This window comes from Microcebus murinus, chromosome 5 (assembly GCF_040939455.1).
Source record: "Microcebus murinus isolate Inina chromosome 5, M.murinus_Inina_mat1.0, whole genome shotgun sequence".
Lineage (NCBI taxonomy): Eukaryota > Metazoa > Chordata > Mammalia > Primates > Cheirogaleidae > Microcebus > Microcebus murinus.
The window spans coordinates 52,118,834-52,144,620 of record NC_134108.1 but is presented as its reverse complement, the minus strand read 5'-3'; positions in this window follow the sequence as shown (position 1 = coordinate 52,144,620).

Genomic DNA, 25,787 nt, shown 5'->3' with positions numbered 1-25,787 from the left:
GTACCCATAAGATAGCAAGGCTGCAGGATGTGTCTAATAACTCTTGTGCCTGTATGACATTCTCTCTGTTTCACCTTTCATTTATTCTAACAACTACTACAGTGACTGGTTTTGCACAGACTCCAACCAGCCTCACACAGGTGTAACCTGAAGGGCTACTCCTGAAGCAAGCCTCTTGTCTCCCACACCAGAGCTCCTCTGTTGTGTCTAGGGAGAGAGGCAATTAACACCCATGGATTGAAGTTTTTGAGATGGTGTCTTGCTGTGTTGCCCAGGCTGGCCTTAAACTCCTGGCCTCAAGTGATCCTCCCATACCAGCCTCCTAAGTAGCTGGTATTACAGGAGCATGCCACCATGCCTGGCTAGCCATGGGGTAAACTCTTGACCAATGGGTTAGGAACTGATTAATAAATGCTTCCATCTTCTTCCTACCACCACTACCAAATGAAATGGAAAACCATTTCATTCAGCTTCTCAGGCAGACCTGACGGATCAAGTGCCAGCTGCCCACAGCTGCCAGCTGTGGTCGACCCAATACTGTATATTTGTTTGGTGTCTCCCTCTCTGCTCTGCAACTTTGTCCACCACAAGTACCTCTTGGGTCTCATTTCTCCATGAGTAATTGCAGTTGAACCTCTGGTGCAGGCTCTGCTTTCTGAGGAACCCATGCTAAGGCGGAATGTTTAGGTTACATGTGACTTGAAAGCAATAGTACATTTGTGATCAATACGGGACTTGAACATCTTTCAAGGAGAACAAATGTATTATTTCCCATTTATGTAATTAACATATATCATAATAATTCCATTATATGCCTCTGGCAAGGTAAAATAATCCTCATCATTTCCCTAGATTCCTAATCTTGCATTTTCAACATACAAAGAACTCCAGCCCACCCCCCCCTTTTTTGAGACAGTCTCACTCTGTCTACCTGGCTAGAGTACAGTGATGTCATCATAGCTCACTACAACCTCAAACTCCTGGGCTCAAGCAATCCTCCTGCCTCAGCCTCATGAGTAGCTGGGACTACAGGTGTACACCACCACAGCCAGCAGATTTTTTTCTATTTCTGGTAGAAGCAGGGGTCTCACTCTTGCTCAGGCTCATCTCAAACTCCTAACCTGTCCTGACCTCAATGGATCCTCCCATCTTGGCCTCCCAGAGTGCTAGGATTACAGGCATGGGCCACTGCATCCAGCCTCTAGACGATTCTTCTTTTCCTTTGTTTTTTTTAACATACGGAGTTTCTCTCCGTCGCCCAGGCTACGGCATGATCATAGCTCACTGTAACCTTGAACTCATGGGCTCAAGTGGTTTTTCCTCCCCAGCCCCCTGAATAGCTGGGACTATAGGTGTGCACCACCACACCCAGCTGATTTTTTTATGTTTTGTAGAGGCAGGGTTCTCTCTATGTTACTCATGCTGGTCTAGAAGTCCTGGACTCAAGTGATTGTCCCTCTGTCCTCCCAAATTGCTGGAATTATAGGCATGCACCACCTCACCCAGTCTCTAGCCAGCCCCCCCCCCTTTTTAAAGCTAAATATAACTACATGCCAGAACTCTAAGAATTCATTAAGCAATATTCTAGTGATCTGAAACAGCAATATTGAACAAGTTGCAAAGCAAGCTCAAGGTAGATGATGAACAGAAAATATAAGCAGAAAGAAGACAAAAATACTACAGTGTCTTACTTAATAGTTTTGACAGAGAGTGAATAATTGAAGACCTATTCTCTACAGCTATAATAAATTATCATTTTCTAAAATCTAGGGGAAATAGAGTCTTACCTGATATTTAATTTCCCATCTATTCTGTCCCTCTCTCCACCACCTTCATCTTCCCACTAAGGACTAACACTTCTCTGAACTGTCAGTCACTGCTTTATTCTGTTTTCTGTTTCACATTTAAATATCAAACTCTAAAGATCATTTACACACAATTTGCAGGCAGACTTCAAGGAGAATACTTTTATTAAGAGAAACAAATTAAATGCAGGTAAGATTTTCAAAACAGCCTACCGCAAAAACACTTTAATTCTTGATGTTAAAATTCAAGTTATTGGAGTAAGAAGAGTTAAGGATAAGGAGAAATTTCCATTTCAGATAACTCTTTATAGTCCAAAGGATGGTGGCATGAATTAAGTTTTCTACCCACGGTAGCTATGTTAATTTCTTAGACATAAAAGTAAAAATTGCCTTCCCTCTTTGTCGTGAATGAACCATCCCAAAGCTCTCCTTAAACATACCCTATGGATGTTGGGCATTCTGTATCCTCAACCTTTATCCCTCTTCTAGGTCTGCCCAAGACTTCCGCAAGTGTGAATCATTTTAAATTCCAGAAAAAGAAGCTGCTCTTCAAAGACAAAGCCTTTAGAAGCTATTAAAAATGATCCTTAGGATTTTTGAGATCATTAAAGCAGATTCTTAACCTCTAGCTCTGGGAGATGGTTTCCCTAAGAATAGTGTAGGCTGGTCATTTGGTCCTTGGGGTTTAAACTACTATGTTTTTATGCATTCACTGTGATTATCCTATAAACAAGTACCACTTTGATATTACTTCAACATAAGAATCAATAAATTTACTAGGCTAAAGGTTTTATTGAATTCAAATTACATGAAAACTTATTCGAAGTTGCCCTGCATGCCTCCACAGTGTCTCTGATAGTAACCCACCACCCACAACATTGTGCTAGGGCAAGAAACCTTAGCTAATTTGATTTTTCCTGGTAAAGGAAAACAGCTGAAATATATAAGCTATTTAAACAATCAAAGGGAGGCTGGGTGTGGTTGTTCACGCCTGTAATCCTAGCACTCTGGGAGGCCGAGGCAGGTGGATCCCTCAAGGTCAGGAGTTCAAAACCAGCCTGAGCAAGAGGGAGACCCCTGTCTCTACTAAAAATAGAAAGAAACTAATTGGCCAACTAAAATATATAGAAAAATTTAGCCAGGCATGGTGGTGTATGCCTGTAGTCCCAGCTACTCAGGAGACTGAGGCAGAAGGATTGCTTGAGCCCAGGAGTTTGAGGTTGCTGTGAGCTAGGCTGATGCCACGGCACTCACTCTAGCAAGGGCAACAAAGTGAGACTCTGTCTCATAAAAAAAAATAAACAAACAATCAATGGAATATATAATGCTATATTTCTCAGCCTTCAAGTATGACTATGTTCTGACTAATAAAATATAAATATTAGAAACGTCAATTTTTCCTAAGTTTATCTATAAAATATAGTATGACCCCCATAAAATTCCAACCATTTGAAATTTTTTCCCCCTGGACCTAGACAAGTTGATTATAAAAGTATTTCTTCTTCTGGGTTGGGTCACTAAGGGCGCCTTCAACCCTTTCCTCCTTCTTACTGTGAAAAAGAGAGATGACCGGAACTCCAGCAGCCATCTTAGGTCATGAAAGGCCCTGCAGATAAAAGCCACATGCAACAGTAGTAGACCAGAAAGACAGAAAGCACTTAAGCCACTGATGTTGTCAGAACCACCATAACAGCCTTGCACTCCTACCTTCAGCCTCCTTTTACCAGAGAAAACAAACTCATTTAAAACATTAAGGTATTCTTTTTTTGTTAACTGTAGCTGAACCTAAGCCTACCTAATATTGTACACCACTGGCCAAATGGCCAGATGGTATCATCTATGAATCAAAATGGGCCCATCACTTCTAATGCCTCCAACTGACTTTGAAATGCATCCAAAAATTAATAATAAGATAGGCTGATAACAATTCATAATTGCAAGGCTGTGGAAACAGCCCAAGTGCCCATCAATCCAAGAATGGATTAATAAAATGTGGTATATGTATACCATGGAGTACTATTCAGCTCTAAGAAACAATGGTGATATAGCACATCTTATATTTTCCTGGTTAGAGCTGGAACCCATACTACTAAGTGAAGTATCCCAAGAATGGAAAAACAAGCACCAGATATATTCTCCAGCAAACTGGTATTAACTGAGTAGCACCTAAGTGGACACATAGGTACTACAGTAATAGGGTATTGGGCAGGTGGAGGGGGGAGGGGGGGCGGGTATATACATACATAATGAGTGAGATGTGCACCATCTGGGGGATGGTCATGATGGAGACTCAGACTTTTGGGGGGAGGGGGGGAAATGGGCATTTATTGAAACCTTATAATCTATACCCCCATAATATGCCGAAATAAAAAAAAAAGATAGGCTGATAAAGGTGGCTAGGTATAAGATAGGTAGTTGTTATAAAGTAAATATAGCAAAATACTAATTGTAGAATATAGATGGTGGTTGTATGGGTATTCACTATACAATTCCTTCCACTTTTCATAATAAAATGCTGAAAATCCTATTGACAAGCCATCAGTACTATTTATTATGTTTTAAAAATATTCCTGGTAATGAGGAGTTTTGTAGCTTCTCTTTTCTCATTAAAAAGGCTGCTTCTCTTCCTGTTCTATAAACACTATTGTGAGCTTCAAGTCTTGAAAAATAGGACTGGAAGTACTGCCAATGGGACAAACTAGGTGCAAGTAAAAATTTTAAAGGCTGTATAAACAGAAATCCATCTGGAAAGATGTTTTCTTCTTCAGTACAGTAAAAGCTAGAATAGAACTTCCTGATATAGATGTACTGTTTGACTCTCTGCAAATCCCACTGGGTACAAGAGAGAGGCATCTTGCTCTTTATTTAAAAGTAAGTTTCAACAGGAAAAAGAGGCTCCAAATATTAAATTCTCAACTAAACTGCATTCAGCACTAGGAATATCATTTTCTTCCCCCACTGAGATGCCCTTCTCTCTCCTTATTAATACAGGGACACTTCTAAGGAGATATCATTTCAATTTAGTCTCTTGATCAACTTGAAGCATTTCTGTTGAGAGTAATAATTGTGGTGTTGGATCTTTTCCCATGGGTATGTATTATACCCAAAACAAAAGTGGAAAGTACTACTGAACAATCACTGGCAAGAACGCTAGAGTTTGCAGAAGCCTCAACTGCATACTGCCAATACAGAAGAAAAAGTATTTTCCTATTCTTTGAGATGCAGTAAGAATGTGAATTAGGGCTCCCTAAAATAATGCCCAAACTGATTTTGACTACTGTCTCCACCAAAACACTCTATTAGTTGGTACTAAAATGCCTTCAGAAAATGGTGCAAATTTTAAATTCCTGAGAATTTAACTCTGAACTCATCCAACAGTATTTATTTATTCTATTTATTGAAGGGCTGTAGGAGTAGACACTAAGCTAAATGAAGAACATGGATCCACATTAAAATCCTGTAGTATCATGTGCTTATGATTTGCTGAAAAGTTCTGCTTCTGAATCAACATTTTCCAAATTTGATCTCATCTCAGAAAGAATGCTTCAACAAAGCCTAGGGAAATATCTTGAGCTGTGTTTAAATTATTCAAGAATGAAAAAGAATACAATTTATTATTTTCATATATATATTTAATTTTGGTGGGAAATATCCATTGTTTATAGAGTTCTATAACATAGTTTTCTGGGAGAAAAATAAAGGATGGAGAAGACCAGACATATGGACACTGTCAGTATTAGGCAAAATGTTAAGCACTTTACCTGTATCATCACCCTCGAAAAATCCTGTAAGACAGAAATTGTTATTATCCCCATTTTATAGATGAAGAAACAAAGGCCTAGAAATTTTTGCCCAAGGTCACCTGCTAGTAAGAAGTGGGGCTAACACTGGGACCCAAGTCTGTCTGATATCAGAGCTTGATCTCTTAAACATCATTTGATACTGCTGTGATCTTTGAAAGCCAAGTGCCATGCAGAACACTCACTGATGAGAGAGCTGAGGGAGGGGGAATAAAAGAAAAAAAGGAAAGGAGGAAGGTAGGGAGAGAAAAAAACTGATCTAAGATGCAGGTTGGTAATATTACAGAAGTCTATAGAGGTTATAGATAGGAAGTATCTATTCACTTCAAATCTACATGACTTATTTGTTTCTTACTTTCTTGTTCTTAATTTCTTCAATGTTTTACTTCTGATAAATTAAAAAAAAAAAGAATGGCAAGCACCTATCTCTTAATAAATTGTAAAATTGATTAATTGTAAATGCTCTGCCTCTCTCTACTTTTTCTGCATATCTTTCCCCCAAATATTAATGGAATACCTACTGTGTGCCAGACCCTGTCATCTATATCCTACTTCTAGTATCAAATATGTCCAAATTAATTCACTTTTATTAATTAAGAGGAAAAATTATTTTTAACTATTGACACAGAGTAAGACAATGAGGCAATAAGATAAAAGGCAATAAGATAAAAGGCAACAAGCAAGCTGTCAGAATATTAAGAATGTTAACATTAAAGCATCAGATGAAACCTCATGTTAATGAACCAGACCAGGCATTCAGCTTGAGTTTCAGCTCCACTTCCCTAACCTTCACCACAAGAGGTGTGCAACCACCACCACAACCACTGATATTAAGGCCCCATAAAGAATTCAATGCCACCTGAGAAGGAGAGTAAAAAAACAGTGTGGACAGCTGCCCAAGTGCCAACAAGGGTCAATAAGAAGAACTGAGACTACCCCATTTCTACTTTGTTTATGGCCTGTTGGCTCAGTGAGTTAACAGAAAAGGGTTAAAACCTTGTCTATCTTGGTCACCACTGTATCCCCAGCACTTGTCACTCTACCTGGAATATACCAGGCACTCAAGTAAAAATTGGTTGACTATATAAGAATTAATGAATAAAGTAGAAAATAACAAAGAGCCATGACCATATTGTCATAACAATGACCATATTGTCTCTGTTAGATGAAACAAAAGCAGCCATTTATCTAGAAAATGTTAAGATGTCTATATCCAAATTATGTACATCCAGAAAGCTCCGACATTCTCACAATTCTATTATGAATCAACTCACAGTAAGCACAATAAAAACCACAGTAGTCTATAACTCTAATAGAAGATGTAATAATAGATAAGAGATGTAGAAAGGCATCACATGGAGGGAATTACTCACTTCCTTGCTCCTAAACCTGTTTGGTTTCAAGATTTGTCACACCCATAAAAGAACCTTCCTCCTGGAAAGAACGCTTTGTTGGTTTCAGCCCAATGACCCCACTGACCACTGCCTTCCAAGCACCCTGAATCAAGAAACAGTTGTGAAATGTGGGGAAATCTTGTTTATCTCAAGTCCTAAGGCACCAAAACCCTAACCAATAGTTAGTCTACTCAAGTGTAATGGGAAAGATAAATATTCTGGTCAATTTTTCTCAGTAATATCACCTGTTTCTCTTCCTACTTCACTCCAAGAGAGTTTTGTATGAGTCATGGCAGTTCAGTGTGTGTGTGTGTATATATATATATATATATATATATATATATATATATATATGAAAAACATGTTAAAACAACAATATATTTTGTAGCCATTTTCATTTCAGCCTTTTGTGTCCATCATCATTTATTTTTTTCCTGCCTTAACAACAATCCTCAGAAGCCACTGATAGTATTAATAATTGCCCTGGAGCCACTCTTTTCACAACCAGAATCAAGATGAAACATGGCCCAAAGGAGCCAAAGAGGAGCAAACTCAGTCTAAGGCAGAGCATCTAGACAAGCATCTAGACAAGAGCATCTAGACAATAAATAAATGTCAGAGAGTAGAGGAACCTGGCATGGAATATGGGGTCCCTGAGGAAAACAACTGGCTAGGCAGAGTTACAATGGGTTACAGTGATCCTCAGTAGCAGAGGGGGACTAGTTCCAGAACCCCCGCAGGTACCAAAATTCACAGATGCTCAAGTCTCCCATATAAAATGGTATATTATCTGCATATAACCTATACACATCCTCCCGTATACTTTAAAGCATCTCCAATCCCTAATGCCAAGTAAATGCTATGAAAATGGTTGTAATACTATATTGTTGTATTGTTGTATTGTTGTTTTTTATTGTTTTTTTAGCAAATATTTCCAATCTGCTGTTCATTAAATCTGTGGATGTGAAACCCGTGGATACCAAGAGGCAACTGTACAAAGAATTTGGGTCTTTGTTTTTTGCTTTTTGTTTTTATTTTGTTTTGGGGAGGTATCAATTTACCAGACTTCAAATGATACTACAAGGGCATACTAATTAAAACAGCTTTGTACTGGCATAAGAACAGGGACATTGACCAGTGGAACAGAACAACCCAGATATAAAACCATCCTCATATAGCCATCTACTGTTTGACAAAGCAGACAAAAACATACACTGGGGAAAAGAATCCTTATTCAATAAATGATGCTGGGAAAACTGGATAGTCACATGTATAAGACTAAAACAGGATCCACACCTTTCACCTCTCACAAAAATTAACTCACACTGGGAAACAGACTTAAACCCCAGGTGTGAAACTATTCAAATTCTAGAGGAAAACATTGGAAATACTCTTCTAGGCACTGGCCTAAGCAAAGGATTTATGAATGAGACCCCAAAGGCAATCACAGCAACAACAAAAATAAATAAATGGGACCTGATCAAATTAAACAGCTTCTGCACACCCAAAGAAACTGCCACGAGAGCAAACAGACAACTTACAGAATGGGAGAAAATTTTCGCAAGCTACACATCCAATAAAGAGCTGATAACTAGAATCTATTTAGAAGTCAGGAAAATCAGCAAGAAAAAAATCAAACAACCCTATCAAACAGTGGTGGGCAAAGGACATGAACAGAAACTTTTCAAAAGAAGACAGAATAATGCCAATAAACATATGAAAAAATGTTCAACATCTCTAATCATCAGGGAAATGCAAATCAAAACCACAATGAGATATCACGTATCTCCAGTGAGAATGGCCTTTATCAAAAAGTCCCAAAACAACACATTTTGGCGTGGATGTGGAGAGACAGGAACACTCATACGTTGCTGGTAGGACTGCAAACTAATGCAACCTCTGTGGAAAGCAATATGGAGATACCTTAAAGTGATACAAGAATATCTACCATTTGATCTAGCAATCCCATTACTGGGCATCTACCCCAAAAGGACAAAAGATATTCTATAAAAAAGATATCTGCTCTAGAATGTTTATAGCAGCACAATTCACAATTGCAAAGATGTGGAAACAACCCAAGTGCCCATCAATACATGAGTGGATTAATAAAAATGTGGTCTATGTATAGCATGAAGTACTATTCAGCTATAAGAAACAACAGTGATATAGCACATCTTGTATTTTCCTAGATAGAGCTGGAATCCATTCTACTAAGTGAAGTATCCCAAGAATGGAAAAACAAGCACCATATGTACTCACCAGCAAATTGGTATTAACTGATCAACACATAAGTACACATATAGGAATAACATTTATTGGGCGTTGGGCAGATTGGGGGGGGAGGAGGGGATGGGTATATACATACATAATGAGTGTGATTCGTACCACCTGGGGGATGGACATGCTTGAAGCTCTGACTGGGAAGCGGGGGCGAGGGGGCAAGGGCAACATACATATCCTAAACATTTGCACCCCCATAATATGCAGAAATAAATTTTAAAAAAAGAATTTGGGTCTTGATGTGGTGATAACAGAGAGCAATAGTACCCAAATAGTAATAAAGAAAGCAGTATACAGTAGTCTCCCCTTATCTGTGGGGGATAGGTTCCAAGACCCTCAATGGATGCCTAAAACCATATATAGTACTGACTAAAAGACATACACTGTGCTTTTTTTTCTATATGTACATACTTATGATAAAGTTTTAAAATTAGACACAGTAAGAGATTAGCAACAATAGGTAAAAATAAAATAGAACAATTATAACAATATACTGTAAAAGTTAGGTGAATGTGGTCGCTGACTCTCAAAATACTTTATTGTACTATACTCACTTTTCTTGTGATGCTGTGAGATGATAAAATGTCTCCCTGAGGAGATGAGGTAAGGTGAAGACATGGGCACTGTGACATAGCATTAGGCTACTACTGACCTTCTGATAATATATTAGGAGGAGGATCATCTGCTTCAGGTGATCTGGATCATCAAGCCACAGTGAAATCGATGACTGATGTCAGGGGCAGAAAACTTTGATGACTAATGGGCACAGAGTGTGTACAGTGTGGATAGCCTAGAAAGAGAATGATACATATCTCAGGTGTAATGGGGGTGGGACAGTACAAGATTCCATCATGCTACTCAGAATGATGCAGTTTAAAACTTATTAATTGTTTATGTCTGGAATTTTCCATTTAATATTTTCAGGTAAGAGGGAACTACTACTGTAGGTGGATAAGAGAGAGAGAGAACAAAAAGACAACCAAATAAACTGTCAGGGAATCCAAACTTAGGTGATGAGATCCTTGCTAGAGTTGCAGCCATAGAAAAATCAAGGAACGAGCAAGCAAAGGACTTACTAGATGGTGTCCTCAATGCCTCACATGTTCCTGGCACAACAATTCATTATTGAATGAATGGAATAAAAATATTAAAAGAATGAGAAGAGAACAAAGAAGGAGGAGAAGGAGAAGAGGAGGAGGAAGAAGGGGAGAAGGGCTGGGGATGGGAGGCAGAGAAGAGGATCAAGAACAAAAACAAGAGCATAGGAGGCAGAAGCTTGGTAGCTGGGAGGACAACTCTGTTTATTTACTCCAAAGGAGGAGGAAAAGAGGGGCACCCATGACAAATTGGAGAAACACAGCATCTGGCTGAGGGATTGAGGTCATGGTGTGAATTCCCAGTGGAGCCACCCTGAGGAGAGTCAGCAGTAGGGGGCACAGTCCAGGACAGAGTCAGGGCTGGAGATGGAATTCTGAGGTAAGATCTAATGGCCGGCAAGTAAATGAGATCACCAAGAAAGAAAAGCTGAGAACAAGGAACAAAGCTTTACATGCAGGTGGAAAGGGAACTAGCAAAGGGGACTGAGAAGAAAAAGTAAAAAAAAAAAAAAAAAGAGAGAGAGAGAGAGAGAGAGAGGGTGGAGAAAGTTTCAAGGAATTGTTTGGGATATGAGAAGGACCCATACCTGAGGGGCAAGGAGCCTGCACTGAACCTGGGTTCTGCCACCAGCTAAGCTTGTGAGCTGGGGAAGTGTCTGAACTTATTTAGCCTCTAGGTCATAATTTGAAAGTGGTCTCTGAGATCTATGCCAGCTGTCAGGATCCTTGAGACCCTGAGGGCTAAAGATTTCAGAGATCAAGAAGGATGGACTGAGGAAAAATGGTAACTAGTAGTGGTAACTACAATAATCTCAAAGAGAGAATGCCACCATTAAGGTAGAAATTAGTAGGAAAGGACTAGGAAAAAAAGAGTAGACAGGACTTAAAGACTTTGCAAATAAATACAAGTGCCCAAAAGAGCAAAATGATCAAAAGGAGGTTTCGGTTTTCTCTTTATCATTTTAAAAATTTTATGGGTATATAATAGTTGTACATATTTATGGGGTACATGTGATATTTTATACAAGTATACAGTATTCAATCACCAAATCAAGGTAACTGAAATATCCATTATCTCAAACATTTATCATTTTTTTGTGTTAGGAACATTCCAAATCTACTCTTCTAGTTATTTTGGAATATACAATATATTATTGTTAACTATAGTCACCCTATTATGCTGTTGAATACTAGATCTTATTCCTACTATCTAACTGTAGTTTTGTATCCATTAACAAGCCTCTGTTTATCCTCACCACCACCACCACTACCCTTCCCAGCCTCTGGTAACCACCATTCTACTATCTACCTCCATGAGATCAATTTTTTCAACTTGTATATATGAGTGAGAGGTGATATTTGCTTCTCTGTGCCTGGCTTATTTCACTCAGCATAATGTCCTCCAGGTTTATCCACATTGTTGCAAATGATTTCTTTCATTCTTTTTTTTTTTTTTTTTTTGAGACAGAGTCTCGCTTTGTTGTCCAGGCTAGAGTGAGTGCCATGGCATCAGCCTAGCTCACAGCAACTTCAAACTCCTGGGCTCAAGCAATCCTACTGCCTCAGCCTCCCAGAGAGCTAGGATTACAGGCATGAGCCACCACGCCCGGCCTGATTTCTTTCATTCTTATTGGCAGGATAATATTCCATTGTGTTATAGATGCCACATTTTCTCTATTCATTCATCTGCTGATGGACACTTAGGTTAATTTCATATCTTGGCTATTGTGAATAATGCTGTAATAAACACAGGAGTGCAGATACCTCTTTGATATAGTTATTTCCTTTCTTTTGGATATATTCTCAGCAGTGGGATTGCTGGACTATATGGTAGTTCTACTTTTAGTTTTTTGAGGCACCTCCACACTGTTTTCCACAGTGGCTACACTACTTTACATCCCACCAAGTATGTAGGAGCATACCCCTTTCTCTGCATACTTGCCAGATGTTATTTTTTGTCTTTTTGATAAAAGCTATTTTAACTGGGGTGAGATGATATTGCAAGAGGTTTTGTTTTGATGATAGGAGAAACTAGAGCTTGTTGAAGACAAGGAGAGGAAGACATTGAAGACGAAAATGTGAGAAGAGAATTTAGAGAAGATTATTAAGAATGGGATTCAAGGCCGGGCGCAGTGGCTCACGCCTGTAAGCCTAGCTCTTGGGAGGCCGAGGCGGGCGGATTGCTCAAGGTCAGGAGTTCAAAACCAGCCTGAGCAAGAGCAAGACCCCGTCTCTACTATAAATAGAAAGAAATTAATTGGCCAACTGATATATATATATATAAAATTAGCCGGGCATGGTGGCACATGCCTGTAGTCCCAGCTACTCGGGAGGCTGAGGCAGAAGGATCGCTCGAGCCCAGGAGTTTGAGGTTGCTGTGAGCTAGGCTGACGCCACGGCACTCACTCTAGCCTGGACAACAAAGCGAGACTCTGTCTCAAAAAAAAAAAAAAAAGAATGGGATTCAAAGTATAAGTAGATAAAAGTGAAAGAATATTTTTATCTGAGGTGCTAAGAAGGGGGTTGTCAGATAAGTCAAATAACTATGCTATATAAGTACTATGAAGAAAAAATGAAAGGATAGGCTATTCACCTAGAACTGAGTTTCTTTACAACATAGTCTGAAAAGGAGGCAAATGTTTGTATAAGTTATCTATTGCAGCATTACAAATTACCCAAGACTTAATGGTTTAAAACAACAAACATTTGCTATTTCACACAGTTGGTAATGGACAGCTTAGCTTGCCAGTTCTAGCTCAGCATCTCTCAGGAGGTTGCAGTCATGGTGTCAGCCTGGGCTGCAGTCATCTGAAGGTTTGACTGGGGCTGGGGAATTCACTTCCAAGGTGGCTACCTCACATAAGTGTTAGCTGATGGCCTCAATTCTTTGTCACATGTACATTTTCTCATGCCATGGCATCTGGCTTCCACACAGAAGAAGTGATCCAGAAGGGTAACCAAAATGGAAGCTGCAATGTCTTTTATGACCTAGTCTCTGCAGGAACAAACTGTCACTTCCACCATAGTCTATTCATTATAAAGGACTCACTAAGTCCAGCTCACTCTCAAGGGAAGGGGAATTAGGCTTCACTTGAAGGAAGAAATATAGAATAATTTGGGAACATATTTTAAAACCACTGCAGTCTTCAAAGACTGTGAATTAGGAGGAGGATTGGCAGTTAAGAAAAAAAGTAACCATGAAATATCCACTTTAGGAATAGCTTAAGGGACACTGAGAAAAGATGAAAATGTTCTCTAAAAAGGTTATACTAATGCTACAATAACAACAACAAAGAATGACCTTTTATAAAGAGAAAAAATGATTATATGAATATATACCAGTCAGACCAGAAGTTTACAAAGAGGAGAAAATTAATGTTACCAGAGAGAGCAAAAGCTTAAAAAGAACCTATGAAAGATCATAAAAGGTAGAAGACTAATAGTACACCAGACCCACCAGACACACCTGACCTCTGTGGAGTCAGCAAGGAAACACTGATACATACACAAGATCTAGCAGATAGCAATGCTCACTGTTGCTGTCACTCAAGTCCCAGTCCAAATGGATAGGAAAGTTGCTACACTATTAACCTGAGTACTCTCTGCAATACTGAATTAATTATCCCCTGGAAAGCAATTTAGAGAAAGAATTATGTTATTGTTATTATTTTCATTTCAGTACCCCAGTGGTAATATGATGTCTGAGGGGGAAAAAGCATAGAGAATAAATAAATATCTATTTGAGGGAAAGTTAGTAGAGTGAGTGTATGTATAAAACTAGTTAAAATGGAGAAGCTAGTATATGTCATTTCCCTTTATGCATTTTGAATGTTTAGATTTTAATGGGACAGAAGGTATTGAATTCATTTCTTCTTAACCTTGGAAATACTGGTAGTTTTCAATGGATTATATAGCATACAATGTGGTAGCCAAATATGCATTCCAAAATAGAAAACGAATAGCAAATTTATTAATAAGGATATTATTATGTTGAATAATTAACAAACTTGTTAGATTTCATGATTAGATTTTATAAGGTATATTTTATAACTGAATTATGTGTTCATATTGACTTTCTTCTGCCTGTCACTGTTACTTAATCAACATGTACAATAGATATGCTTGAACTTCACACATTTTCAAAAAGCATATTAACTGACCCAGACTCAATTAATATACTTTCTTAATCTAATTGTTCATAATAAAGGCCTCACATTAGCTAAAAACCTATGTTTTAAAACCCATGTTTGTCAAAAATAAAAATAAGAAAGCCAGTTAAAAAATAAGTTAAATTCTTCCCAATTACAGACAGTTTGGGTGTGTATTTTAATGTATAAGAGATACTATTTCTCCTGCCTCATAAAAACATAGGAGAACTATATCATCATAAGCATATATTTAATTTTGTTGAGTATCTATTATAAATAAATTAGATATTATGCTGGAAATAAAGAATGCATGAATCTATTTATTGGGTAAATATAATAAAATAACTGGTGGACACCTACATGTGCAGAAAATTGCCCAGATCCATTTTCAGCATGCCTATAACTTTTCTGCACATTTTAATGAATAATGTAAAACAACCTTAAATTAAGATTAAAAGCAAATAGGATGTTTGTTGCTTATTTTAGTATTAACTCTATTGTAACCTTATTCTAATTTAATATTATACTCATGTTGGATATTTATTAAACACATGGAAATGTATATTGTATCCCATAATGCATATGAAATATATATAAAATGGAAACTATACAGGATGATATAAATGTCAACATGTCAAATGCTCTTAAGAAAGAAATGGATATTCTACTCTGGATATTTATAGAAAAAAGGTTAAATGACATTCTACATTTATACAAATCAACTTCAATCCTTTTTAAACACTAGGAAATAAAATGTTCTATTCCCTTTTATTTTTTCAAAATTCACTGATGATATATCCTTATCATGGAAAGAAAAAAGGACTAAAGCTTCCAGAAACTTAAATATTCATCTCCTTGGGCCGAGCGCGATGGCTCACCAGTAATCCTAGCACTCTGGGAGGCCGAGGCAGGCGGATTGCTCGAGGTCAGGAGTTTGAAAGCAGCCTGAGCAAGAGTGAGACCCCATCTCTACTATAAATAGAAAGAAATTAATTGGCCAACTAATATATATAGAAAAAGAAATTAGCTGGGCATGGTGGTGTATGCCTGTAGTCCCAGCTACTTGGGAGGCTGCAGGATTGCTTGAGGCCAGGAGTTTGAGGTTGTTGTGAGCTAGGCTGATGCCACAGCACTCACTCTAGCCTGGGCAACAAAGTGAGACTCTGTCTCAAAAAAAAAAAAAAAAATTCATCTCCTGGATGCCTCTAGGTGATTCTTCAAAGGAGGGAGGGAGGGAGGGAGGGAGGGAGGGAGGGAGGGAGGGAGGGAGGGAGGAAGGAAGGAAGGAAGGAAGGAAGGAAGGAAGGAAGGAAGGAAGGAAGGAAGGAAGGAAGGAAGGAAGGAAGGAAGGAAGGAAAATATATACTCACCTATAAACAAGAATAGACTGACATTTTTGACTGCTTTCATAAGTGGGCAATGATTTAATTGGACTTCTCTAATAGGCATCAGAGATCCTAACAAAAATACCAGTATGCCCCTAGCCCAACTGCAGAATAAATGACTCTAAATCCATTCCAAGGCCTACAATGTTACAAATAATCTAGGGACTTCAATGAATGAAGTCACTGAATGATCAGAAACCCTAGGGGCAACTGGGGAGAAATTCCACATGCCCACAGTGTTTGTATCTGTGGACATCTGTTGGGGGAGCCAAGAGATTATATGCAGTGATGTGCTAGAGTCAGCACCTACAAGCTCTTAAGAGACAACTGTGCAAATCTCTTTCCAACTCCACATTTAGTGTGGTAGCTTGAAATGGGCTATGGTGGGAGTATTTACGCCATAGGATTTGGTTTTCTTCAGAGGGCCAGTTGAACATTTAGAGGAGTACTACTAATTGATTACAAGTCAACATATCCCCACAAAAAAGCTAGTGAGCAGTACTCATGCTATAATTTTCCCAACTTACTGGTTCTAGAGAGATTACCTTCTTCTAACCCCAACTTTCCTGATGAAATTGATTCCTATTTAGAAATAGGTTAGGTTACAAGTACTAATCACTTGATCAATTTAAATGTCCAAGTTATTGATTGTGCTGATCCCATTGTCAAAGCTAATAAAATTTCACTGAATTCAAATTTCCTGTTCATAGCAGCAGAGAGACAGAAAAGTTAATGATGTCATCTCCAATATTATCTGTACCACACAGTATCTAGAACTATTTTTACACTACATCAATGTTTGTTGAAATGACTTGCTCATGCAATACCAATCAGATGTGAAAGAGAATTAAGCAATATAGTATGAAAAAGAGGAAGAGATGCTAATAAACAACCTAGGGACACAGTGTGCATCTGCTGATAGGTATATTCCTAAAAACTATTCTCGATAATAGAGTGAAACAGATAGTCTGACTCTTTTCCATTTTTCCCTCCTAAGTTGGCTCTGACAATAAAGATGATTGTGCTGGGTATCTTCCACTTCCCCCTCCAGATGCCCTCTCCACCTCTCTCCTCCGCTCTCTAGGCCCCAGGGACTGACTTGCAGGGACTGCACCAGAAAGTCTCCCTTGTCAACTGTCTCCTGGGGAGGAGAGAAGGAAGGAGAAAGAGATCAGATCTTTTCCCTCTCTGCAGGGTGCAATGGGCTAGCTGTCCCCCTCCACCAAAGATCACAGCTCTTTATCAGGCACCTGTGCCATGCACCTCCCTCCTTCCTATTCCAACAACCACCTCCCCCCTGCCTTGCCCTCAAGTCTTGGGTGGTAGCCGTTCCTGGGTTGCCCTACACCTTGCCAAGATGTTTTAACTGTCCTTTATTACATTTTCTTCCTATTACTCAGTTTGAGTGCACCATCTATTTTCTGCTGAGAAGGACATAACAGTATTGGAAAATCTAGAAAAATCACTTGAATACTACCAAATTGTTGCCTCCCTTGACACCCTCCACATAGGCTGCACAAAACTTTCATGCTTTTAGACTCACCTAAAATATCAGCCAAACAATCCATAAGAACTCACTGATCCTGTGCCCCATACTTAGCACCATCCTGGATATTTTGTCCCATGTTCCTACAAAGGGATCAAAGTGGTCAACACTTTATTTTTCTAAGTTTAACTTCTTTTGGAGCCTGATCTAATATCTCCCACAGAGCTGTACATGACCACACTGATTTTGATATTATTTTATTCACCATATCTAACTCCTATAGTTTAGGTACACGTACCAAACAAGTAAGTAAATAAACAAAACCCGCACCTCCTGCATAACATTAGGGTAAGGCTAGAGCAGACAGGTCGCAGAGACTACACCAACCTCCGACATATCAAACATGTAAGACTCAGTTCAAAGGGACAACCATGCCCATCTCACTATTTTCATACAGAACCATCCCTGGAAGACAAAATGATAACAGCTAATATTTTTTGAGTACTTGCTGCAGAATAGGTTCTATGCTGAGTGCTTCACCTGGAATATCTTATTCATTACTTTAAACAGCTTTACAATACAAACACACTATAGTCGTATTCTCATTTTATAGATGATGAGACCAAGCTTACAGGTTATGTTCCTGGTCCAAACTCACATAGTGGGTAACAAGTTGGGATTCAAATGCACGCATCCTACTTCTAGAATCCAGGCTCCAAACCTCTGCATTAGAAATCAGACGAGGGTCAACAGACTTCTAGAAATTAGAAAAACTCATGTTTAGGAGGACAGTTTCAAAGAAGAAAGAATAACCTTCAATTTTCCTATAAAATATTCCTTTTCCCCCTTTAAATCGTCAAGCTTACCACCTGGAGCTGGAAGCTGGGGTGTTGTGTTATTCTATGTATTTACTTTTGTGATCTGGACAGAATAGCTTCTTAACCTCAAACTCTGCTCTTATTATGCCCTGAAGGGTTCTCAAATTCACACATTTCCAGAAACCCCAATTGTCTTGGCTTGATAAAGGCTTTGTAGCACTGAGGCCATAAAGCATTTATTCCTGTAGTTCCTTATAGCTGACAAAGGAAAAACAATGATTTCAGTCAATTTTTTACCTTCAGTTTCACTCCCTATTTTGATATTTTAGGTATGCAACAATTAATAGAAGTTCCCCAGGATGTTCGAATGTTCTAATTATAAACTTCTTCCCACAGATGTGGAAGGAAATGGTCTATTTCACAGAAGGATATTTTGTAAAACTCAAATTTCAAATTGAGCTGAAAATGAGCTTAATTATCTCCCCTGGGGACTTTTCTTGTCCTTAGAACACTGATATATCAAATTAGAATTTCAAATAATGGCCACTAGCCTCTTCCTTTGATGGTCAGTTTTGGTTTAAGGTTATAAATTCATTAGAACTAGCAACACTAGACTTTTGAGGTTTCAGGAACATAATATTACATCTATTCCCATCTGCTATATTTTAACTCTCTAAGAAGCTGAATGTCCTATTTCATTTTTTCCTTAACTCTAAGGATTGGGGAGTTAATATTACAAGCATATTAGTTAGTTAGAGCTGCTGTAACAAGGTACCACAGACTGAGTGGCTTAAACAACAGAAATTTATTTTCTCACAGTTCTAGAGGCTGGAAGTTCAAGATCACAGTGTCTACAGGATTGGTTACTTTGAGGGCTATGAGGGAAGGATCTGCTCTAGGCCTCTCTCCTTGGCTTGTGGATGGCCACATTGTCCCTGTGTCTTTTCACGTCATCTTCCCTCTATGCGTGTCTGTCTCCAAATGTCCTCTTCTTATAAGGGCACTGGTCATATTGGATTAGGGCCCACCCTAATGACCTCGTTTTAATTTCCCTCTATAAAGATACTATTTCCAAATGCAATCAACATTCTGAGGCACTGGGGGATAGGACTTGAACATGTAAATTTTGAGGGAGACTCAATTCAGCCCATAGACATCAGTGTTTGACCTACAGTCAATACACTGTCCTTTTCATATCAACCTATCGATACTATAAGTAGAAAAATTGAAATAACACATCTTTTTTTGACAGGTAAAGCTCCTGGTATTTCAAAAACTATAGTTACCTCATCACAAAAGGTACTGAATGATGCCTTTAAAAAATTATTTTGTTTTGTTTCCAAAAAAGAAGATGAAAGAGAAGACACATAGCAGGTTATTGACAACACTGAAGTTCTAAAGCCAGTCCACCTAACAGAGCCTTAGATCTAATCCTTACACTCTTCCTTCTGGATGTCCTCATTCTACCACTTAGGATCATCCCTGGGTGCCTATCTGCCTGCCTCTGCCTTTTTTTTTAATTGCTGTGTTTCACTTTTTAGAAGATTTATTGTTAGGGTTTCCTTTTTATATATTCCCCAGGGTAAATTTTCCCAGTTGGGTTTTCTTTCCCATATTTATCTTTCCTATGGCTTTGGACGATGTCCCTGTGAGCAGGTTTAGTTGGAAAGAACATGATAAGGCAATATATTTGCCACAAAGTAGCAAGAGCAAGTGAGCTTTCTTTCATAACACTGAAAGTATCATTTCTTACTTCAAAAGGAGAGCGGTTAATGCCAGAAGCCATTTATTACTGACCTATGTACTTCTTCACCACTACAATTCCAACTACTACAAAATACACACTACAAAAGTTGACCAAAATGAAGTTCAGTACATGTGCATGAAATGAAAGTCTTTATGTATTTTATTGTATATAACTAGGCAGTTAGTGATTCAATAGTAGAATTTAGTGATTCAACAACTAACTACTCATGTAACCTAAAAGAAGTCATTTCATATCTATGCTTCAGATTTCTTATCAGTAAAAATATGAGTTATAGTACCCAAAATACTTTTTCATATATTTGTGAAGAGAAGTATAATGTATGTTTTAGAAAAAAGCACAAGTTGTTTTCAACTTATAAATGGTCTCTATTCCAAAAGTCCATTTAGAAGTCAATTGCTAGGAATCTGGAACACATATTCCCAGAGAAACAATATGACAAAGGTGGTTAGGTTTGTAGGTAGCCCCAAGGGAGCATGAGTAGCCCATATGCAGGGGAATTGCAGAGCCAATGGTGTCCTACATCACAATTAGTACACATGTGATATTCACGGGAAAGTACACCCATGTTCCAGTAGAGGGGATTAGGAATTCTCTGTCATGGGGACAAGGGGCACCTCCAGTACCTGCATATCTGTAGTAGAAGTGTCTCTGTGTCTCCTACTCAGTCTACTCTCCAGGAAAGCAGTGAAGGGCAGAGGAAGGGGTCTGTAGGGCCCTGGATAGGGGCTTGTTGCAAGTGGAGGAGAACAAAGGACTCAGCAATCTCAGGGGAAAAGAAAATCAGAATAAAGAAGTTCAGGAGGATAGGGCTGCAGGCAGAGGTATTATAAGCACTTGTCCAGGGGATCTTATGAAGGCTGGGGACAGTCGCTGCTGGTGTGGAGAGCTACCAATGCAGAAAGTCCTCTAAAGCAGGTTCACAGCGAAGTCTGAACAAGCAGGCAGGGTTTATTTTTACTTTCTTTTCTAGATTAAGACACCTTGTATGCTCAGAATAACCCTGAGCAAACACTAGTGGTGGAACATCATTACCAAGATGAATGATAACTCTTTGTGGCGCTGGAAGACAAGTATCTGCTGGGGATTGTCCAGAGTATAACATAACTGATGCTCATCAAATCTTTTCAGAATGAATGAATACATGAAATAACCGTGCAGAAATGTACAATGAAGCCAGAGAGCATAAAAAGAATATGGATATTCATTTTAACTGAAATATAGTCATATTACATTATAAATAAAATTATATGTCCATCAATAGGAGAAATATGCAGTTTAAAAAAAGAAAGATTCTATAGGTGTTGATATAAAAAATGTTACATATATATATTCAAGATATATAAAGTGATAAAGGCAAGGTGCCAAATAATATGTATTTTTTAAAAATGGTAGCATAGTCCTATATAAATATATATACTTTACATATAACAGATTTTTAAAAGAATAGCATCTGTGGTTAGCTCTGAAGAATGGAAATATGAATTGATGATAAAAGGAAGAGAGACAAACTTACTGTTTTATATTTCTATGCTGTTTAAATTTTTATCACAAGCCAGGATGACTTTTTGTTTATTGTGGTAAATTTACCTAACATAAAACTTACCATTTTAACCATTTTTAAGTGTACAGGTCAGTAATATTAAAGGTATTCACGTTGTTATGTGACCATCATCACCATCCATCTCTAGAACTTTTTTCATCTTCCCAAACTGACTCTCCATACTCATTCAACAACAATTCCCTCTTCTCCCCTCTTCCCAGAAGAATGACTTTATAACTTAAGAAAATAACATAGAGAAATTCTTTCCACACAAAACATCCATGTGGAATTAATGATAACAGTGCTATCTTTAGAAGTGAAATAATAATCAGATTTTGTTTCTGAAACTGGAAATTCTATAACACGATATGGAGTATGTGCCGGTGTATCATTAATGTATGCAACTTCTTAATCATCCTTAACTAATTGTCCTGACTCTAGTTCATTGAGACATCCATACATTATGACTTGGAGAACACCATGAAACTGCAGTATCAGTATGCTAATAAGCCTAAATGCCCCACTCACCCTTCTCTGATCCTTCTCCCCCTTCCCTCAACCTGGTTACATGCCACCAATGAGTTGAGAGGGGAAAGAGATTTTATTTGCACAAATTTGTGTCAATTTACTCAAAAAAGGCCCTCCATACAACACACACACACATATTCAGGTACCACCTGGGAGAGAAGGACAAACCAGAGGCAGACATGGCAAATGGGGTGACTGTGAGATGGGTAGGGTATAGACAGGGAAGGCACTCGGGAGGACCAAATGGCAGGAACCCTGCCCAGGGCATCTGGGACACAGATCTGGGGGAACAGCAGTACTCCCAGACAGGAGGAGGTGTAAAAAGCCCCATCAAGGATAATTAATAAATTGCATACGTTAATCTGACAGAACCTACAAAACCTGTTTGTCAGTCTGCCTTCCCAGCATGACTTTATTATCAAATTATGTCTATCAATAAATGATTAAGTATGTTTATCACTGCTACCTTGGCCCCAGAAAGCCTTCTAAGACAAAAACTATTTCTGAACTTACAAACTGAGGAATTGCCTTATGTGAATGTGATCACTGGGCCAAAGTGACCTCTTCACAGAAGGCCTAGTAGGATGTCTTTATTTCTCGTCTATCTACAGTAGTGAAACATGAAGATTAATTTGCTAAATTTGGTGTTCTTTCCTTGCACACAGTTGTAATCCAACCTGCCCTTTCTCTAGCCTTTAATAAGGCTATTTCTTCACAGATGCATGCCTATACAACACCAATGATGAAAGAAACCCCTGCTCTCAGGAGAGGAGAAAAATCACAGAAGGCTGGGTTCACAGCTTAGATGAACAAGCATATAAAGGGAGGTGATAGAAATTTAAGGAGCAATGAATGTAGGGGAGTATCTGAAAATTTTTGCTTTGAGTGTCCAGAAGTTAGATTTATCACCAGGTTTCAAGGGCTTGTTTTAATCAAAGATAATTCAACAAATATGCATGGAGCATGGCTAACATTTCCCAAGCTCTATGCTGGAATCTATGGACATAAAGGCAAATTCGACCTCAAAATCTCACATCCTACATACCTCAAGAAACTCACATTCCACAGTTTGTTTCTTTCCTCTACCTGGCTAGGAATATAGTAGTATACAATCCATAAATTCTTCTTGACTTGACTTAAATTTTGGTAATTTTGGGTCAGTGAAAGTAGTTCAGTAAGTGCTGGTGAATGCTTCTCATCTCACTGCCTCTTCCTTCCTATTTCTGTTGAGTAACACAAGCCCGAAGCTTACTTTTCCAGAGACTACTAAATAGTGTATTCTATTCGTTTTCAGCATAGTTTTATTGATCAACTACTAGGAGTCAGATACTACCTTTAGCTCCATTAACAATAATTCCAATAATGTCAAAGGCATGCATTTTGGAGGTAGGAGATCTCCACACGGTCCCAGTGTCACCAATCAGTACCTGTTTGGGTTTTTCACTTCAGTTTCTTCGTTTGTAAAATGTATATATCACAATAATTACCCTTCCTACCCTTATGTGAGTGCCACAAGGATTGTAATCAAAATAAACTATGTTTAAAGATAACATTGCTAACAATATCTTTTAACACAAAAACAAAAAAACAGATCAATCACAGGCAGCATTCCATGTTTCTTTTCAACACCAAAGCTTCTTTTGGTAATAGCACATCTATTTTCTTTGAGGAATTACCCCCTCCCATTATATGTAGGTTTGATGGGATTCTTATTCAAGGTCCTCAGCCATCCTCTCTGAGAGAAAGGGTTGTCATGTGACAACAGGGACAATGAGACTTTCTCTAGAGGCTTGAATCTTAGCAGAGTGACACAAGAATTGGGGGACGGGGGTGAAGCATTCATTCATTCCAGTAGTGGCACTCTCACAAAACCATGGGTTCATCCCTACTTTCAAGAATCCCAGGGCCAGGCGTGGTGGCTCACGCCTGTAATCCTAGCACTCTGGGAGGCCGAGGCAGGTGGATTGCTCAAGGTCAGGAGTTCAAAACCAGCCTGAGCAAGAGCGAGACCCCGTCTTTACTATAAATAGAAAGAAATTAATTGGCCAACTAATATATATAGAAAAAATTAGCCAGGCATGGTGGTGCATGCCTGTAGTCCCAGCTATTCAGGAGGCTGAGGCAGGAGGATCACTTGAGCCCCGGAGTTTGAGGTTGCTGTGAGCTAGGCTGATGCCACGGCACTCACTCTAGCCTGGGCAACAAAGCGAGACTCTGTCTCAAAAAAAAAAAAAAAATACCAGAAATGCCCTAGTACCCTTCTTTTCTGAGCATGGTTCTCCAACATTTCTCACTTTGTGAACTTCCTTTCTGTTTAAGAAAGCCAGAGCCACTTTTGTGAAGCTCCCTGATTAAAGTGGTGGTGGTAGACTGAAGGCATTAGACTGAGTTTCTAGGCTTCATAAGACTTCAGAGAGAGATAATTCGTACTCAATCAGTGTTCCAAGGTTACTGGGAGGTTAAAATGAACTGATAAATTAGCAAGTATATGTGTCATATCTCCCAGGAAGGAGATACTGGGACAAAGTTAGGAGAGCAAGTGGTTTATTAGGGGGTAACCTCTCTGAAAATTAAAAGGGAAAATAAGCAGAGCCCGGCAGGGAAAGTCTTCAGACCACAGTGTGTAATCTTGTCATAATTTCATGATGAGGATAACCTTCATATGCATAAAAAACCAAGGAATCTCTTGGGGGAAAAGAATCCAGACCCCAGTCTTTTTCCTTAGAAGTTCAAAATTACTAATACTTCTTTGATGGGTTGTTACTGTCCCAGTTGGCCACAAAACTCACCATAAGGGGGTAATTAGACTGGTGACCTGAGCTCACCATTAGGTCCACAGGTGTTTGAGAAGGGAGTTCTACAGCTGCTTCTGGAAGCCCCTCCTGAGCCTCCAATTTTAATTTAAAAGCCTCCAATTTTAATTTAAATTAAAAATTAATTTTAATTTAATTCAATAAACTGTATAGACACTAAATAATTAAGCTTAAAATTTTTACAAAGTTTTGTTGGCCAAGCACAGTGGCTCATGCATGTAATCCCAGCACTTTGGGAAGCCAAGGTGGGGTCATCACTTGAGCCCAGGAGTTATAGGCTGCAGTGATCTGTGATCATGCCACTATATTTCAGCCTGGTCAACAGAGCAAGACTGTCTCAAAAAATAATCATAATTTTTAAAAAAATGTTTTGTTAAATCTTTCCCACATTGACTCCTTTACAGTTTTAGTCACAGACACATGTATAGGTCATTGAAGTTAAAGGAAGACAAAATAAATTTAAAAAGACTAAAAAACAAACATTTTAACCTACATGAAAAAATCAGTTTTCAAAAGATTAAAATTAGCTTAGACTATTTTTAAGGCTGATTTGCCTATATACTGTCAATAAAATTATTATATTTATCTATCCCTGAACAAAAGCAATTATGCAGGGCAGGAAGAGAGAGGGTGATGGATTTCTCTTGGCATGGGGAAGGCAAAGGCTCACTGAGACCATGCTTCTTTTTAAAATAGAATTTATAGAGTAACAAAATATGGGTAGTGGATGTGAGGGAAGAAGAGATTTTTTTTCTTTCCCAAATTGTCCTAGTGCTGACATTAAGAAGATTAACACTTGATTGGAAGTGACCCTGCTATCCACTTATTTGTCATCTTGGAAACAATAGGTTAACAGTTTTCAAAATAACTGAACAATATAAACAAACAGTTGCTTTGACTAATCTAGGATCTACCGCTGCCACAA